Below are 6,158 nucleotides of genomic sequence, written 5' to 3'. Positions count from 1 at the left end.
CCAGGAGCATTGAGGTGCGTGTTTCGCGAGCCAGGAATGACCTCCCTAAGATGACGTCTACCGTAGTGTCCTCCAAGACCATGAACCTTATGTCCTCCTGATGTAAAACCCCACTCTGAGCGTGATGGTGGGAGTGCAGTACTTCACCCAGCCCCGACCCAGTGGCCGTCCTTGTATAGTTTGGACTGCTAATTTCTGATCACCTCTCTCCTGGAGAAGCTGGAGCCTGTCGAGGCAGCCCTGGCAGATGAAGTTGCACGCTGAATCAACTACGGCAATCACAGTAATAGAGAGAGTGGGTGTAGAAAGCGTTATGGCCAATTTAGATAGCGGTAGGAAACTCTACTGTACTCACCGCTGGTCAGGGAAGCCGAGCCGGGCATTCGGAGATGCGGTGGTCTGAATTACCGCAGTATAGGCAGGTCCCCGCTGTACTACGGCGGTTCCTCTCCCTCCTAGAGAGCCTATGTGACCCCAACTGCATTGGTTCTGGCTCGGGAGCCGGTGGTGGTGTAGAGGTGGAGGTGTTTTCCACCTTAGAAGGACGACAGGCGGCGAGACGTTGTGACATCCCAATGGATTGCTGGATGAATGCCTTTAAATCCAAAGTGTCATCGTGCATAGCCATCGCATATCTGACTTCCGGGTTTAATCCCAGGCGATAGACACTCAAGAGTGCAACCTCATTCTAGCCGCTAGTGGCCACTAAGGTGCGTAAACAGAGGCTGTAATTTGCAATGCTGTCGGATACTTGATGTAAGCTGAGCAGCTGATCCGCCGTTGAGAGCACTTCGGTGGCAACACTGAAAACCTCTGTAAAATGATTTGTGAATTGCATGTACGAGTTTATCGCTGGACTCGCCGCACTCCAAAGACCTTGTGCCCATGCTAACGTTATGCTGGATAGGAGTGAGATGAGGAAAGCAACCTTAGCACGGTCAGAGGCAAATTTATGAGGTTGCATCTATATGTTTAGTCTCACCTGGAGCAGGAAACCATGACACTTGGCTGCGTCACCCAAAAACCATTGGGCCATCGGGCTGCCGGAGGGAGGGTTTGCTGCTGTGCTAGTGGTGGCTGGAGCAAAGGCAGCTCGGAGAGCGGTGATGAGCTTGCGGACCGCAAGTTTTATTTAGAAAAATGGAGAAAGAGCTGGAAGAGCGTGCTAGGAAGCAAAGAGAAATGAGATAATCCATGGTATGCCGAACTGTGGCGAGGCCCACAAAGTCCGAGAGCGGATGATGAGGAGGATAAGCAATCCATAATTTAAATTTGAATTCAGTTTTCCTTGCTTACATGATGTCACCCAACCCCTGCCAGAAAGATGCTCACGTCGCCTTAGTATGCCAGGCTTTGTCACGTGACATCATTGCCTGACCTCACTAATGAAGAATCTCTGATTTTTCTTTTTTTCTAACTGATCTTAGTCTTCCCTGAATAAATCATCTACTGTTTCTTTAGCAAAGGCTGCCTTTGCTGTCCCTCACTATCTCTGTGAGCTACATTTTATCTGTCACATTTTTGCTGTTACGCAAACCTGTTAATTTTGGGGATAACTATCAAGCCCAAAGTTTTACGGACTTTGCACTTGAGGTCTGCACAAAAAAACATCCAGAGCGCCTTATCAACAAATGGAACAGGACTGCGTGGATTATGGGAAGTAGAATGGGGTTTGTGTGTGCGTGCATGATTGTGTGTTTGTCCGTGTTGACTTTCTTTTCTGTGTTTACTTTTCGCAAGTGTTCACTGAGTTTTTTTTTTTGGGGAGGTTTTGCTGCTAGTAACATTTTTTTTATTCATCATGTGATTGGTTTCAAAATGCAAGCATTTTTTTGAGAGTTAATATGTAATTGTTTTTTACAAAGATGTTCACCACCATTATTATAAAGTGTTTTTGTAAAATATTCAAAAATAGAAAAGGGGAAGGAAATTTATTTTGAAAGTGCAGTGGAATGCAGTGGAAGTTCCTTTACAATGCAAAGCCAACTTGCTCAGTTCTGCTTATTTTGTTTTGCTAATCTTATGTTGTGTCAGCATGCTTCTGCAAAAATTTCCAGAAATTCACAAGAGCTACACCCTTTTGCACTTTGGGAGAATTTTTAGTTAAAATAATAAAGTGATATGAAAAAAAAAAACATACTTTTCCATCAAATCCTTGAAAAGTAATATCAAGTATGCTTGATGTATTCTGCAGCAGATCCCATAATTTGCAAGTTGGGGTTTCAAAGGATTGGACTTTTTTGTCCCACACATTCCACTTATGCTTGATTAATAATATTGATTGTTTAGTAGAAAAGTTATTATTTATTAGCTATCTTCAATATCCCCTTTATCCTAATTCAGGGTCCTGGTAAATATGAAGGAAATCCCAAAAACATGCAAAGCTGAAGTACACCATAGATTTTCAGGAAACAAGTCAGAGGGCACCAAGCACAAGTATATTAGCACACTCTAATTCCACCCACACAGACACAAGTTGAACAAAACGCACACATGCCCAAACAGTAACCCAAGCCCTGTAATACATGAATCTATCTAGTAAAGCATATAGTTATTGACCTCAAATATTATCTTTGGGTGAGTAAGTGAAGCTGTACTGTATTCTGAACAACCCTAATGGCATCTGGAGTGCAGAAGCACCATTCTATATTGTGTGTATGTCTGTTTATAGTCTGCGATATTTTCTGAAGAGAACTACCTTAATTAAACATGAGGCTAATTGTACACACTTGTGCACTGTATACTGGAGACAAATCTTGATAGCTACTGAAAGAGGCCATTGTCATGGCCATGAAGTAGTGTATTTGGTCAGCAACAATGTTTATTAGGTAGTATGTTTCAAAATAACATCCATATAAATGTCAGGACTGGAGGTTACATTGCCCAGATCAACACACTGCCTACTTGCCTTTATACGATAGTGCATCCAGGAGCCCCCACTTTCAAAAGTAAGTTAATGACACAGACATTGTAGGCACCTATAGTGGTGGACAAGGTTCAGCATGGGCTATACAGCCCCATAGACAGTAAGCTGTTGTGCACTGTGTGGTCAGACTTTCAGAGCCAGCATTAACATCTTCAGCAATTTGTGCTGCAGTAGCTCTTCTGTGGGATCAGACCAGACAAGCTGGACTTTGATCCCCACATTTAATAAAGGTTCAAGAGATTCAAGATTTTTTATGTTTGTGACAAATAGAGATCATGAATTTTAAATCAATGAGCCTTGGGTCTATGTCCCTGTCACCTCCCTGTCACCTTCTTCTTCAGACTACTACTGGGTAAAAACCAATGCATACTAGGAACATCATACAAGACCTGCAGGTTTAGAGATGCTTTTATCCAGACTTATAGACATCACATTCTGGCCCTGAACAGAGTCATTCAGATCCTTAAGACAGGTGCACACTGTTTGTTTTTCAGTCTTTGATCACTGGTTTGACATGTTCACCAACAGCAAATACACTTGCCTATTATTCGTTCTCCATTATTAAACAATGATTTAGCAAAAGCAATCCACCTACCTGCACGTTATTTATGGAAATAAGAAAAAAAATCAGAAAACAAGGAAAAAGGACACAGGGAGAAGATGCAAAACATGAGAGTACACGAGTGCTGCAATTTATTAAGTACTGTAAAATGTTCTAGGAAAGCATATATTTATTGACCTTAAACAAGGGCTTCATGTGAATGAATCTGGAAGTAATGTAGCTAAAATAACCTAAATGCCATAGTGAGTCACTCTTCTATTTACACAGGATCACATTTATAGTCAATACAATACAATTAAATCTTATCAGGGATCTAGTAACCCATAAAAATAACAACCACTTTATTACAGTTTTATTCTTATAATTTTTTTTTAGATAGGTGAAGAGTTCCTAAGAAGTGGGACTCCGGGAAAATATAACTGACACACACACACACACACACACACACACACACACACACACACACACACACACACACACATCAACACATCAACACATTAACACATTAACACATCTTTAATCTTGACAAAATGCTCATAGTGCCTTAAAATGTTAGTAATTTTACATTATTTGAAGCTATTTTTCTCTGGCACACCAGATAACACATGTGCCCTTTGAACTTATTTAGTTCTTTTGTGTTTCCTAAAGTAAATACAAAATACGGAGAGTGAGTTTGGGGATTTGGGCAAGTTTTACTTCCTGTGTTGCACAGTCCAACTACTCACCTATAAAAGTAATTTATGTACACTTTTTTATTTTTATATGTTTTATTCTGCTCCCTGATGTGACTGATAATTTACCTGATAATCACTTTATTTGACTTAAGGTTAAACAGTGACCATATGGTTTTAAGTTCTGCCCTCCTACTAGACCCATTCAGCCCCCGCTTTATAAATTTGCCTCTTCCTGTTAGTTCATTATTTGCTTCTCTTTAACAGTAGGATTGAAAGAGCACAATGCAGTCTGTGCTTTTTGGAAGTTTGTTCTTTTTGGTGATTTTAAACCATTGCCCCTTTCTAAATGGTAAGAATATTGACTTTGTCTCTTTACAATCTGAGGGTTTATATGTTTATGGTTTATTTACAACTTTGTTTCTTCTGCAAATATATTAAATATATTGTATATTAAATACTGAGTCTGAAATAACAATCTTATTGTAAAATTTACACTGAATAAGTTAAGCCTATAATGTACAAAACTAATATTGTAGACATTTGTAAAACAATTACTATAAAATTGCAATCACAAATTAATTATAAAAGGTTATATTCTGTAAGTTTATTGCAGTTTAAAATATGATAATTTGTAAAAATTAGCTGACAAATGGAGGTCAAAAAGAGTGCTCATTTATTATTTGGACTGTCATAAATAATAAAGTACCTTAATGTATGAATAAAATTGACAAAAAATAAAACTGATCTATAAATTATGTATGCCTGTTAATATTTACTTTCTTTTTTAATTGTTTTGTCAGAAAAATCTCATAGCCTGAAATTGAAATCTAAAAAAGATAATTTAAACATTTTAGTTTTATTGAGTATTTTTCCATTACATAGCCAATTGTCTGTTTTTTTTTCTAGGTGCTGTCAGTTGCCCTAATAATAATCTGAGTATAAAGGATGGCAGTTTCACCCTCTCTAAATCATATAATGATGGCAGTGTATTGAGATATGTCTGCCCGGTGGGTTTTTATCCACATCCTGTAAAAAAGCGTCAATGTAAATATGGCCAATGGGATCCTGAACCCACGTCAAAGCGAGAGTGCAGAAGTAAGTAACAAACCAATCTGCAACATTTTACCTTCACCACATTGTGTTTTTGCACACAATTGAATTCCTTTTATTTATCTCTTCGACTCTTGCAGAGGTTACATGTCCTAATCCAAGAGGTATGGAGAACGGAGTGGTAATACCTACTAGAAAGATCTACTACGTGAATGACACAACCAAATACAGGTGTAATTCTGATTACACGTTTCGAGGCTCTGCCACCCGTGAATGTCAGGCCAATGGAAAGTGGAGTGGTGGCACACCAATTTGTAGTCGTAACAGTAAGTAACGAGTTTCAACACTCTTCAGTTCCATAATGAAAGAACCTTTATACAATTCTAATGTAATCACTGAGCATGCCAGCCAGATTTTATAGTAATATTTGCTCAACCCACAGCTGATCACTGCCCAGACCCTGGCACTCCACCTGGGGCCAGCAGAAAGGGTAACATTTTCAACATTGATGATAAAGTTACCTACACTTGTGATAAGAATTTAAAATTAATAGGATCCAAAGTGCGTGTGTGTCAAGATGGTGGCCTTTGGTCAGGAAAAGAACCGGAGTGTTATGGTGAGCATCCTCATAATACCACAGACACCAGAATGCACTCTAAAGTTCTTCTGTGTAGAAATACTTTAATAAATAAATCATGTTTAATTTGCCTGATGTCAGCTTGGGGCAGTTGGATACAGTTTTCTTTTCTCATTTTAGCTGATTTCACATACGACACTCCTGGAGAAGTAGCAGAGGCATTTGGCAGTTCACTAAAAACTACTGTAACCATGTATGAGGAATCAGGTATAGAGATACCGTAGACTCCACCAGTCAGAGTTTACTTTGCATTTTATTAACTGACTGTAAATTACTTGTTTTTATCGAGTAATTAATAGATTTTTGTTT

Source organism: Silurus meridionalis, chromosome 15, assembly GCF_014805685.1.
Source record: "Silurus meridionalis isolate SWU-2019-XX chromosome 15, ASM1480568v1, whole genome shotgun sequence".
NCBI classification, from domain to species: Eukaryota; Metazoa; Chordata; class Actinopteri; order Siluriformes; family Siluridae; genus Silurus; species Silurus meridionalis.
The sequence above is the reverse complement of the archived record's forward strand: the minus strand, read 5'-3'. Positions refer to the sequence as shown.